Below are 14,042 nucleotides of genomic sequence, written 5' to 3'. Positions count from 1 at the left end.
CGTACAATTGGTCCCGCGTTGCGAGGGAGGGGCGGGATCACCTGAAGCCTTGGGCCTCCTCTCTCGACCAAGCAGGAGAGCTGGAAAGCGCATGCGCGCGCTCTGGAGTTTCCGCCCCGGGACCGCTGGCCGGAAGCGTGAGCGCACCTGGAGACGAGCTAGGGCGGGTTGGCCGTTTGCGCACGCGCAGGCGCGCGCCGCGTTGCCTTGCACCCGGCCGGAGCTCGCGCCCGGGTGATTGCGGAGGCGCGGTGGGGCTGATAGGTTTGTGCTGTCCCTTCCCTTCCACTTTGGGATGCTGCAGCCTGCAACAATGCCCCTCCAGCACCCATATACGTCGTTTAGGCTTCTGGCTGCAACTCTGATTGCAAAATTCAAGTTTCTCGCCTCTGCAGCAGTTACTGGGCAAGAATCTCAGGGGCTCTCCTGACTTAGTTTTGTTAGTAAAGACTCTTCAGTCCGTCAGATCCCAAGGGGTTGAGTGGGCACTAGAACGGAGGGCTGAGGCCATGGATGGCTTCTCGAAGGTCCGGCAGAGAGTACTTCTAGATCAGCCTTCCAGGGCTTTCCTTTTTATTTTTTTTTTTAATCTCTGAAGTTTCCCTCTCCCTCTGGCCGTTTCTGGGCTATTCGCTTTGTGCACCAATGACTGGATTGTGTTCGTTGTCTCCCCACCCGGCAGATAATAAATGACTGAATCCGTCTCTCTAAATGCCCCAGAACTGGCTTTCTCCTCACAGGAACCCTGTTCAGCACTGGCCCTGCTAGGGCGGTGAGGAGACCCCCAAGGCCCCCACCCACCTGCAGAGGGGCTCCCAGCAGCACTGCTGCTCATCAAAATCATTGGAACCCTCCATCAGCTGGACCTGGGCTTGCGGTTGGGATTTCTAACCTGAGCCGGCCAGGAAGAGCTGGTTAGGGTGCTTGATTCCACCCGAGTCCCCAGGGCCTTCCTCCTCTATCTACTGCCTCAAATCCCTCTTAACACTTTGCACCCCTCCTTCCCAGCACTTGTGTCAGGTTCCAGTTTCCTGAGTGTTTTGCGAGTAACCTGCCTCTGCCCCAGAATGAGCGCTCGGAGAAGGCAGGGATCACATCTGCTTTGCTCCCTCTGGAGCAGTAGCGCCTGCCTGACTTGGCAGGTCCTCGGATACGTCTCTGCAGGAGGCTGCCTCCAAGGAGGGTGGTTTCTCTCTATGAACTTTGCCCCGCCTTGGTTCAGAGGGAAGAAGCCCACCGTTCCCCCAGGGGTTCAGTTCACCAAATGTTCCAGGAGGAAGTTAAGGTTTTTCTGGCTATTTTGGGTGGGAAAGGACACCACCCCAACCGGAACAATAATAAAGCTGCCTCTGTGCCCCTTGTTCAAAAGCACCTACTATGTGACAAGCTAAACTGGAGATGAAGCGTGGTGCTGTGATGGGGCATCAAGATGGCTTTGGTCTCCAGGCGCCTTCATACTCTTTCTTTTTTTTTGTATTTTAGGGCTGCCCACAGCATATGGAAGTTCTAGGCTAGGGGTTGAATCAGAGCTGCCGGCCTACACCGTAGCCACAGTAACGCGGGATCCGAGCCTTGTCTGCGATCTACACCACAGCTCATGGCAATGCTGGATCCTTAACCCACTGAGTAAGGCCAGGGCTCAAACCTGGGTCTTCATGGATACTAGTCAGATTCATTTTCGCAAAGCCACATTGGGAACTCCCCCAGACCCCTTGAAACTCTTATAAATTATGGAGGACCTCTAGGTATTTGGTTTTGTGTGATATATCTTTCAGAATTCCTTGCATTAAAATTAAAACTGAGAAATATTTAAAACACGAGACTACAACAAGCACACACTCTAGTACTCATCCAGATATCATCCATGTCCTATCCCTTCTGGAAAATTCCACTGTTTACCTATGCAACAGGAGGGTGAGAAGAGCAAGTGACTTCTTAGTATTGTGAAAACAGTTCTGGCTTTGAGAACCCCCTGAAGAGTTCTCAGGGACCCCTGGGAGCACACAGGTCCCTACCTTTAGGGATCTCTATTGTTGGCTATTACTCTCCTGTCCCCACTCGCCAGGGCCCCAGCCTGGGCCCCAGTCCTGAGTGAGCGCTGGTTGGGTGTGTTATCAGCACTGATTTATCAAGCCCTTTTACAGAGGAAGTTCGTGGGTGCCAACACACCTGCGTGGGCCCTGCATTCCTGGAGGTGTCGTCACATCCTCTGTGCCCTCCCCCGGGTGTGGCATCGCTCTTGGACTTTCCTTTCTGGAAGGGAGGTTCAGGCCAGAGCTTTCTGGATCTCCTAAGCGGAATTTGCTCTGAGGCCTGCATCACAAGTGCGCCTGGGCTGTGTAAGGCAGGAATGTGGGAAATAGTTTGAACTCGATAAAGGCGATGGGGAGGAGGGGGGCCCTTTCATTCCGAGAGCGAGGTTCCCGGCACCAGTTTGTTCGCCGGGCCTGAAATTCAGCCTTTCTTGAGACGCAAGAAGCCCAGAGAAACAGTGGAAACGGTGCAGGGTTTATGTTTCGGTTTCTTTGAAGGTGGAACCTTAATCTCATTTCTCTCCATCCTCCCTCCCCACCCCCAAATCCTCAAGCTAAAGCTGATCAAGACCTACTCGGGGAATGACAAGCTGGTCCCAGGCCCGAGAGAATTAATACTCAGGGAGTGGGGGAGATAAGCGCGGTGGGTGGATGACAGGGACTCTGTAAATTACAGGTTCACAAAATCATTAGATGGGAACGATGACCACACCCACGGACTGTCAGATCTCTCCAGCCCATCTCCGCCCTCTTAAAGAAGCTAGTGAGGGTTCCAGTTCTGCTTTATCCCTCTTTCCAATACTTTGTCTTCATAGACAACTGTTGTTTGTTCGGAATTTACCCTGTGAAGTGGAAAGAGGTGGTAATTTTCCACACCTCGTTGTATTGATTTCCATCTTGCATAACAATGCTTTTTTTCTTTTCCTTCCTCCTCTTAGGGAAAAAAAAAAAAAAAAAAAAAGAGAGAGAGGTGGCAAGAGGTCACCTATAACGGTGGTGAGGTTTTTTTTTTCAAGAAATTTCTCTCGCCAGCTCTTTTTCCCCTTGGTTGCTCAGGTGCCATTTTTGATGGAGTTGGTTAATCATTCCTGGAGAGGGAGGTGGAGTGCACGTTTATGAATCTCAGGCTACTCACCAAAGCATTTTAAGCCCTGCTAAGGCAGAGGGGGAATCAAGTCACGTGATCTGTTTTCTGGTTAATGGCTTATAACACTCGCAGCTCGGGAAGCTAATGAATTATCTCCCTTAGCCTGTAAGAGACTCAATGCCAGTTTGGGTCAAAACCCATCTTCATGGGAGGCAGCATATGCCTGGCGCTGTGCAAGAGCCCTGCCCTTGAGGACTTTGCCTTCTGACCTTTTCCCCCTGGGACTCGATTTCTTCATCTGTAAATGCAGGCGCCTGGATGAGATCATCTTCACAATCCCTTCCAGCTCTTAACATTTTATGGTCCCCCAGGGATGGGAGATTGATCGTGGTTTCAACATTACCAGGGATGAACTAGAATGAAAAGGGGGGATCTTTGCATCGGGGTCAACAGGCAGGCAGGAGTCAACAGCTAAAACATTCCACTTCTTGGGAGGTGGTGATGAACACGACAACTAGCATCCAGGAGGGTCCTAGCTGGTGCTGCGAACTCTCCTAAGTGCTTTCCTGTAAATCGTCTTATTTACTTTTAAGCAGCATGAAAGAGTTTGATATTTGGAGTCACTAAGATCTTAATTTTTCTTAGCGATAGGTGTTCATGTGAGCCCTTGCTTGGCTCCTTGCAGACAAGGTGACCTTGACCCTGTTTGTCCAACTACCCAGAGACTCAGATTCCCTCCTCCGAGAAGAAACTACACTCGAAACTGCTCTGAAAATCATCAGGTTCAGTGAGAACATGAGGGGTTACTATTTAGCATATAATATTGCCAACCAAAGCTTTTGGTAGAATTTCAAGAAATTCTTTTTTTTTTTCTTTTAGGGCCGCACCAGTGGCACATGGAGGTTCCCAGGCTAGGGGTCCAATCAGAGCTACCACTGCCGGCCTACACCACAGCCACAGCAACTCTGGATCTGAGCTGCATCCGCAAACTACACCACAGATTGTGGCAACGCCAGATCGTTAACCCATTGAGGGAGGCCAGGGATGGAACCCGCAACCTCATGGTTTCTAGTCGGATTTGTTTCTGCTGCGCCACAACGGGAATTCCAAGAAAATCTTTGAAATGAGCCAGCAATGGGTAATAAACCATTTCTCTTGTTTTCATGCAGGGTGACCTTTTAGTGGCCATCTCTTAGAAAGGCCGAGAGGCAGCCTGGAGTTGTCGTTAAGAACCTGACTCCTTGGAGTTCCCGTCGTGGCGCAGTGGTTAACAAATCTGACTAGGAACCATGAGGTTGCAGGTTCAATCCCTGGCCTCTCTCAGTGGATTAAGGATCTGGCGTTGCTGTGGGCTGTGGTGTAGGTTGCTGATGTGGCTTGGATCTGGCGTTGCTGCAGTTCTGGTGTAGACCAGCGGCTACAGCTCTGATTTGACCCCTAATCTGGGAACCTCCATATGCCCTGGGTGTGGCCCTAAAAAGGACAAAAGCCAAAAAAAAAAAAAAAGAACCTGACTCCCAGAAGCCCACATTCCAATCCTGTCTCTACCATTTCCTAGCTGTGTGACCTTGGGTACATTCTTACGCTGTCTGAGTCTTGTTTCCCTCATTCGTAAAATGAGAATAATAAGAGCATGAATTGTCTTCTTTCCTGAACAAAGTGCTTAAGGACCCAGCACAGATTAAGGACTCCTTAAACGTTACCTTTTATTGTCATTATTGCTGCCTAATTAGTTTTATTACTTACCGCCATAATAGAATTCATTAATGTAATAAGCATTTATTAAGGCTCAGCTGTGTATACAGTATGGTTCTTGACATGGCGATAAAGAACAATTTAAAAAAGAATAGGAATTCCCATGGTGGCACAGTGGTTAACGAATCTGACTAGGACCCTTGAGGTTGCAGGTTCAATCCCTGGCCTTGCTCAGTGGGTTAAGGATCCGGCGTTGCCCTGAGCTGTGGTGTAGGTCACAGACACGGCTTGGATCTGGTGTTGCTGTGGCACTAGTGTAGGCTGGTGGCTACAGCTCCGATGAGACCCCCTAGCCTGGGAACCTCCGTATGCCGCGGGTGCGGCCCCAGAAAAGGCAAAAAGACAAAAATAAAAAAAAAATAAAAATAAAAAAGAATAAAGATATGATTCCTACCATTTAGAACTTCACAGTTCACATACACACTGGGTCAGCAATGATCCCTGACCACCGACAGAGGATGGGCAAGACGACTATACCGTGGACGCGATTGAGTTCTCGCCTCCAAGGAGCTCGCGTCTGGCGGAGGAGTCAGACCCACGGAGAGACGGCACGGAGGTTTGGGGTGGGGGCGGGGGCGCCGGAGGTGACCAGCCTAGAGCGCACATCTGCCTCCAGCGCCCACCCGCCGTGGCACTCTGGCCAAACATCTTCATCTCCCTTTTCCTCAGGAGTATAATGGAGATAGTGACAACATCTACCTACTCTGAATTAGTAAATATTTACTGAGTGTCCCCTGTGTGCCAAGAACTATTCTAGATGTTTAAGGATGCGGTAGAGGTTAGGTATGTCACAATCCCTGCCCTTCTGGGGGGGGAGAGAAACAATACCCAAGTGAGTTAAGGACAGTGTTCAGCGTGTTAGTGATGAGAGCTACGGAGAAAAATAAAACAGAGAAGGGGGATGGGGAGGCCTGGGGAGCTTGGGGGTCGGGGGAGGGGTGGAAGGAAACAAAAAATGTCAGACTGGGTGGCAGGGCGGCCTCTTAGGGATGCTGGAGGTGAGACGGTGACCCTCCGCTTCTCTGGCTGGTGTGGGGGGGGGGGTTGGGGGGCGGCGCGGCCGAGGGAAGCGTTCCAGGCAGGGGCTCAGCCTGGGTGTGATAATGAAAGGAGATAAAGCTCGCTCGGTGCCTGGCACACAGCAAGGACTCCGAAGACACCAGCTGCTATTTCGAGCCATTACTCAGTGCAAGGGAAGGAGGGGGGTGGGAGCCGAGAGAATGACTAAATCGGCCCCCGGGGTGGGGGTGGCGGAGGGGGTCTGGAGTGTTTCACGGGTGAAGTGACTTGGGTTAGACCCGGGCAGAAGAAGGAGTGGGAGTTTGCTGGTCATGGGGGCGGGGGGAGCGGGGGAGGAGGCATTCCAGGGAGAGGGAGCTTCTCGCAGCAGAGGTGTGGGGGCGGGGAAAGAACACCGCGTGTTCCCCGAGCCATTGCGTGGGGCGTGGGTGTGTGCTGGGTGGGGGCCCTCTGCGGCCGCCCGGGCTGGAGCAGTAGCTGGGAAGCAGATGAGATGGGCCGCAGAGGCCGCAGTGGGGGGTTTATGCTTTCTCCAGCTGGTGCCGGGCCACTGGGCAATGAGAGAAACAGATCTGTGTGTTAATAAGATCTCCGGAGGAGGCAGGCACTGGGGGCAGTGAATTAATGAGTCTTGCAGGGACCGGTCTGATTAAATGGCCAAACGAGTGGGGCGGCCTGTGGGATTTAAAGAGGAGGCAGGCCGTCCATCCTTCATTTATTCCTTCAGCACATGTGTTTTGAGGCCCAACTATGTGCCAGGCATGGGCTAGATGCTGGGGCTGCACCAGCGAATAAGACCGTCTCTTTTACACAAGGGAGACAGATGATAAGCCAGTGACTCCAGTTTGGGGTGGGGGGCACAAACAGGGTTGCTTTGTGGTGCGGGCTGGTGACTTTGAGGAGTGCAAAGGCTGGGCAGCGCCCGCAGTGGGGCGAGCTCCCGCCAAGTCAAGCCTCACCGCCTGCCCAGCCAAGGGCTTACCGCCTGCCCTGCCCGTGTGGCCCATGTAGGAAGGTGGGCTTCCTAGTGGCAGGTTTTCTAATTCTTTTTTTTTTTTTTTTAAGTGGCTGCACCTGCAGCATATGGAATATAGAAAGTTCCCAGGCTAGGGGTTGAATCAGAGCTGCAGCTGCCCACCTTGCCACAGCCACAGCAGCCACAGCAACTCAGGATCCAAGCTGCATCTGCAACCTATGCCACAGCTCTTAGCAATGCCAGATCCTTTTACTCCACTGAGCAAGGCCAGGGATTGAACCTGCTTCCTCATGGATACTAGTTGGGTTCTTAAGCCTCTGAGCCACAGCAGGAACTTGGATCTTCTGCTTCTTTAAGAGAGGCTGGGCATTTTTATGTGAAACTTTCTGATTTTTAAATATTGGCACTTGATCAAAAAGAGTGCAGTGACTGAGGATAAGTGGAGTGAGTGTGTGTGTGTGTATGTGTGTGTTTTCTGCTCTTAGCTGGGTTGTGGGGGGAGCTCTGAGAAGGTGACATTTAGAATGATAAGCTGCTGGCTATCGCAAGAGGAAAGAGTATGTGTCAAAGATCCAGGCAGGGAAAAGCGTGGTGTGTTTAAGGAATTAAGAGGAAGCCATGGGGAGTTCCTGTCCTGGCGCAGCAGAAACGAATCTGACTAGGAACCATGAGGTTGCGGGTTCGATCCCTGGCCTCGCTCAGTGGGTTAAGGATCCGGCGTTGCTGTGAGCTGTGGTGTAGGTCACAGACATGGCTTGGATCCTGCATTGCTGTGGCTGTGGTGTAGGCTGGCGGCTACAGCTCCGATTCGACCCCTAACCTGGGAACCTCCATATGCAGTGGGTTTGGCCCTAAAAAGAAAAAAAAAAAAAAAAAAAAAAAAGAAAAGAAAAAGAAAAAGAGGAAGCCATGGGGAGTTCCTGTCCTGGCTCAGCAGAAACGACGAATCCAACTAGTAGCCATGAAGTTGCGGGTCTGATCCCTGGCCTCGCTCAGTGGGTTAAGGATCTGGCGTTGCCGTGAGCTGTGGTGTGGGTTGCAGACATGGCTCGGATCCTGCATGGCTGTGGCTATGATGGAGGCCAGCAGCTGTAGCTTCAAATCGACCCCTAGCCTGGGAACCTCCATAAGCTGCAGGTATGGCCCTAAAAAGAAAAAAAAAAAAAAAAAATTGAACGCTCTGCCTGGAGCTTGGGGAGTGAAGGAAAAGAATGGCTCTGAACAAGACCAAGAGTGAAAGGGGGCAAGGCAGCTGTGCAGAGTCTCACAGGCCATGATGACCTTGGACTTTATTCCAGGTTCACTGAAAAGCCATCTCTGAATCAGTAGAAGTAATTTTAGGAGTTCTTGTCGTGGCTCATTGGTTAACAAGCCCGACTAGGATCCATGAGGATGCAGGTTCAATCCCTGGCCTCGCTCAGTGGGTTAAGGGTCTAGCATTGTCGTGAGCTGTGGTATAGGTCGCAGAGGTGGCTCAGATCCCCTGTGGCTGTGGCTGTGGTGTAGGCCGGTGGCTACAGCTCCGATTCGACCTCGGGCCTGGGGACTTCCACATGCCACAGGTGTGGCCCTAAAAAGACAGGAAAAAAAAAAAGGTAATTTTAAGTTCTGTGACATCTGTATCTAGATCTGGTGGGGGGAGGGGGAATGCAAAGGAGGAAAAAGGCAAGCACACAGCATGTGGTGCCCGCGGTCCTGAATCATCCCGAGTAGAGGCTGGTCCAGCTGAAGGAGGGAGGCAGGCAGAGCTCTGGGGTGACTTCCAAGAGCCCGGAAGACCTTGGGAGAGGTCTTTGAACAGGGAGGTTGCCCCCATTCTATGGTGTCTTTGAACATCTTTGTTCAGAGATCTTTGGTCTCTCCTGCATTTTATCTTGCAGGCCAGAGTCTCCCAAACATGCCTGAGGATACACATTGTCTTGGGTGGTTATTAAAAATGCAGATTCCAAGATCCCTTCTGTGATCTCATTTCTGGAGGCCTGGAATCAGGGCCCAGGAAACCTGTAATTTTAGCCATAGAGATTCTTCCCCTCAAGTAAGTTTGGGAAGTGCTGATGCAGGCCCTCGGGGGTCGTGACAGCTTTCTGATCTGGGAGCCAGGAACTGGCGTTTTAAGATGGATTTGAGGGAGGCGAGTTTCCGGGCAGGAAGATGGATGAAGAGGCCCTTGCATTTGTCAGGACACAAGACTTGAAGGTCTGAGTTCCCTTGTGGCACAGCGGGTGAAGGATCTGGTGTGATCACTGCAGCCGCTCAGGTTGCTGCCGTGGCTTGGGTTCCATCCCTGGCCCAGGAACTTTCACATGTGGTGGGTGTGGCCAGAAAACCCAAAACAAACAAACAAGACCTGATGGTCTGGACCCCAAGGTTGTGCAAGAGGCTTGTTCCTAGTGTTCTAGGGCTGTTGTAACAAAGAACCACAAACTGGGTGGCTTAAGAACAATGGAAATTTGGAGTTGAAATGAATCTGACTAGGACCTATGAGGATGCGGGTTCGACCCCTGCCCTCATTCAGTGGGTTAAGGATCCGGCATTGCCATGAGCTGTGGTGTAGGTTGCAGACATGGCTCTCATCCCGAGTTGCTGTGGCTGTGGTGTAGACCAGCAGCTGCAGCTCTGATTCAACCCCTAGCCTGGGAACTTCCATATGCTGTAGGTGTGGCCCCAGAAAGACCAAAAAACCCCAAAACAAAAGCAAAACCTGGAAATTTGTTTTCTTCCAGTCTGGGAGACTAGAAGCCCAAAATCAAGGTGTCGACACGGTCGGGCCCCCCACCCCCCACCCCCCGGGGGCTCCGAGGGGTGGCCTAGCCAGATTGGTTCCACTGAGCCTCCACGATGACACCGACCACTGGGAACTCTGGTTAGCACCTTTATTTTGTAGATGAGGAAACTGAGGAACAGAAAAGTTAAATTACTCGCCCGGGGTCACACAGATACGTGGCAGAGCTGATACTTAAATCCAAATTTTTGGATTCCAGAGCCTTCCAGGTTGTCTTTTATAAGGTCAAGAGAATTTCTTTTCTTTTTTTTTCTTTTTCTTTTTTTGTATTTTTAGGGCCGCACCTGCAGCATATGGCGGTTCCCGGGCCAGGGGTCTAAATCGGAGCTGTAATCTCTGGGCTACGCCACAGTCACAGCAACAGGGGATCTGAGCCACGTCTTCGACCTGCACCACAGCTCAGGGCAACGCCAGATCCTTAACCCACCGAGCGAGGCCAGGGATTGAACCCACATTCTCATGGATCCTAGTAGGGTTCATTAACTGCTGAGCCAGGAAGGGAACTCCCAGGTCAAGAGAATTTCAGTGATGGGTTTAAAAATCTTTTTCCTTGATGAAATACATCATTTTGTTTGGAGGTAGAAAGCCCGCCCCTGCCCTTTTCCCCTTCCCCGAGACAATCCTGCAGGTGAAAAGTCAGTTAAGAGTCAGGTTGCAAGACTTGCTACCTTCTAGGAGCCTTCTAGAAACATGATAGCCTCCAGGGGCTCTGCCCCACAGCCTAGCATCTGATCAGAATTCCTCATGGGACTTTTTTCAGGGGGAGGGAGAGTGGCTCACTATGGAGAGGAGTTTCCAGAATGAAAATAAACCACCCAACAGTCCAGCTTGTTAATGGAGATCTAGTGACTTAGCCTTACGAAGTTCAGTGTTAAGGAGAAGAGAACAGAATAATTTGTAGAAACTTTTTCTCCCTTAGGAGACATTTAAGAACTGAAAACACATTTAAAAAATTTTTACAGGAATGCCAAGTTTACGTAAAATTATACCAATGATGAAAGAGGCTGGAGAGCAACAACAAGGCCAGCCAAAGTGGATGCCCACAATCCTGGGCTCTTGGGAAACACAGGGGCAAACAGGAACAAGGAAGCCAAGAATGTGAGAATAGGCTGCTTGTGAACACAGCTGGGGAGCACAGCTGGTTCAGTGTCTGAGCTGGGTGAGCTGGGACGGGGTCCTCGCCCACTGAGCTGTGGTTCTAAATGGAGATCCTGAGTAGCTACCTCAGAGGGTTGTAGTAAGACTTCCACCTGAGGAGTTCCCATCGTGGATCAGTGGTTAACAAATCCAACTAGGAACCATGAGGTCGCGGGTTCGATCCCTGGCCTCGTTCAGTGGGTTAAGGATCCGGCATTGCCGTGAGCTGTGGTGTAGGTTGCAGATGCGGCTCGGATCCCGCGTTGCTGTGGCTCTGGCGTAGGCTGGTGGCTGCAGCTCTGATTAGACCCCTAGCAGCGGGAGCGGCCCTAGAAATGGCAAAAAGACCAAAAAAAAAAAAAAAAAAAAAAATTAGAATTCCACCTGATTACAAATATGTCACGTAACACTGTTTCCAGCACATGGCAGGTGTCGAATCCATAATACCTGTTATTGCTCAGGACCCTTTTGGGTTCGCACGTTGGTCTGTGATTACAAAGAGCCCCATGCTAATGTCTGAAGGCTCACACCGTGTCAGGCCTGAGCGAAGTGTGCTACACATGTTCTGATATTTAATCCTCACATTGACTCAGGTACTGTGACTATTTCTTTCCCCGTTTCCTTTTTAGGGCTGTACCTGTGGCATGAGGAAGTTCCAGGGCTGGGGGCTGGATTGGAGCTGCAGCTGAGGCCTGTGTAGAGGCCAGGGGTCAAACCTGCATCCTCATGGTATGTCAAGTTCTTTACCTGCTGAGCCACAACGGGAACTCCAGGTGCTGCTACTATTATTCCATTTGCAGATGTGGAGACTGAGATGGAGAGGGGAGGGTGAGTGGTTTGCCTGGAAGATCCATACGGAGAGAAGGGGTTAGGACCAGGTCTCTTCTTTCTTTTTCTTTAACCAGCCACCCCCCGCCCCCAGGTCTATTCTGACTGCTTTCCGCTATACACCTGTACAGGGAAACTTACAAAAAAAGAAAGAGAAAGATTGAGCATTTGTCATTTTTCTAGTTCCAAGTCTCTTGAAGTATAAAGAAGATCTATTTGTTGCAGGAAAGTGCCAGTGGGCAATTTTTAAATGGATTTAAAAATCCATTTAAAAGGCAGCTTTCTGGATTGGGGCATTTTTGCTTATGTTCAGAGACAAAAGTTTCAGGCCTTAGGTGTTCTGCACACAGTTGTTAGGTTTTGATTTGTATATGGACCTTGGGGGTGGGTCGGTTCCCTGACCTGGGCAGAAGGTCTCCCAGCTCCATTTTTAAGATCGGGAGATGAGTGCTCAGTGGTGTCTGGCCATGAGCTCAAAGTCCTAAGCTCTCACCCTTTGCATGGTCCTGAATGGGAAACATCCATCCCCAGTCATTTTGCTTCCTATGGCTTCTTCCTGCAGTCCACCATTTGCTGATTTGCTCATTCATTCAGCAAACCTGCCACAGTTGTTTATTTGGTTTTTTTTTTTTTGGTTTTTTTTTTGCCTTTTGAGGGCCACCCCCGTGGCATATGGAGGTTCCCAGGCTAGGGGCCTAATGGGAGCTACAGCTGCCAGCCTATGCCAGAGCCATAGCAACGCCAGATCCAAGCCACGTCTTCGAACTTCATACACCACAGATCATGGCAACACTGGATCCTTAACCCAATGAATGAGGCCAGGGATCAAACCCGCAACCTCATGGTTCCTAGTCGGATTCGTTTCCACTGCACCACAATGGGAACTCCCCCGCAACAGTTTAGACAACTGTCCTCTCTCCAGGGACCCAGGACTTTGCAAACAGGGGTGCTGAAGGACCTGTTTTTTTGTTCAATTGGGTTTTTAAATTTTTTAATGTCCGCACCAACGGCATATGAAAGTTCCCAGGCCAAGGACTGAATCCAAGCTGTAGCTTTGACCTACACTGCAGCTAATGCTGGATCCTTTAACCCCCTGTACCAGGCTAGGGATTGAACCTGCACCTCTGCAGTGACCCAAGTTGCCGCAGTCAGATTCTTAACCCATTGTGCCATAGCAGGAACTCCTGAAGGACCTGTTTTTAAAAAATGTCCCAGTTGTCACAATGGACACTTTTGTAAAACATACTAAAAAGGAACTACCAGAAAAAATGAGATTTGAAAACACCGAAATGCAAACCCCAGTTTTTTAGCGTAAGATTCAACAGACCACATATTCAGGAGAACTGTGCTTGAGGATATAATCACGACACAGTGTGACAAATGTCTTCATGGGTCCAAAATCCCCAAAGATAGGAAGATAAGCCGTTCTGTAGGAACCCAAAGGATTTGATCATATATATACTAGAAAGAACCTTGAAAATCAGGGTCTCCAGCTCAACGTCCCCACCTGTCAAATAGTCTATGCCTCCAGATTTTTGGGCGAACCTGAAGCATAAAGCAATAGATGTGCCCAAATATTAGCAATATGGTGCAAATCTTTCTTTCTTTTCTTTTTTTTTTTTTTTTTTTTTTTGTCTTTCTGTCTTTTCTAGGGCCGCACCCAAGGCATATGGAGGTTCCCAGGCTAGGGGTCGAATTGGAGCTGTAGCTGCTGGCCTACACCAGAGCCACAGCAACTCGGGATCTGAGCCACGTCTGCAAACTACACCACAACTCACGGCAACACCAGATCCTTAACCCACTGAGCAAGGTCAGGGATTGAACCCGCAACCTCATGGTTCCTAGTTGGATTCATTAACCACTGAGCCATGACGGGAACGCCTGTGCAAATCTTTCATCACCAGGTTCAAGAACTCCACTGCTTAGATGAAATCCATGGAGACTTACCTATGTAGTATTCTACAAATTAAAATAGTTTAAAATAATTTTTATGATAAAAATCAAGCATTTTTTTTAGGGGAAAAAAGTCTCCCTTTCACTCTTCCTTCTAAGTCTTTTTTTCCTTTTTTTAATTTTAAGATTTTTTTGTTATAGTTGATATATAAGTCTTTTATTATACATGCACAAATATAGCAATGGGCCAGACCATACAGAGATTCATCTATTTATCTCTCTACCTACCTGTCTACAATTTTGTTGGTCATGCCTGAAGCATGTGGAAGTTCCCTGCCTCAGGGATTGAACCCCTATCACAGCAGTGACCAAGGCTGCTGCCGTGACAACACTGGATCCTTAATCTGATGTGCCACAGGAGAGCTCCGATCTCTAAATTTTTTTTTTTCTTAACAAATCCTGCTTGTTTCACTCCACAACGTATCATGGTGATACGCCCACTTACTGCTTCTCTACCCTCCTCATTCTTTT

Source organism: Sus scrofa, chromosome 17 (assembly GCF_000003025.6).
Source record: "Sus scrofa isolate TJ Tabasco breed Duroc chromosome 17, Sscrofa11.1, whole genome shotgun sequence".
NCBI lineage: Eukaryota > Metazoa > Chordata > Mammalia > Artiodactyla > Suidae > Sus > Sus scrofa.
This window is presented reverse-complemented; position numbering follows the sequence as displayed.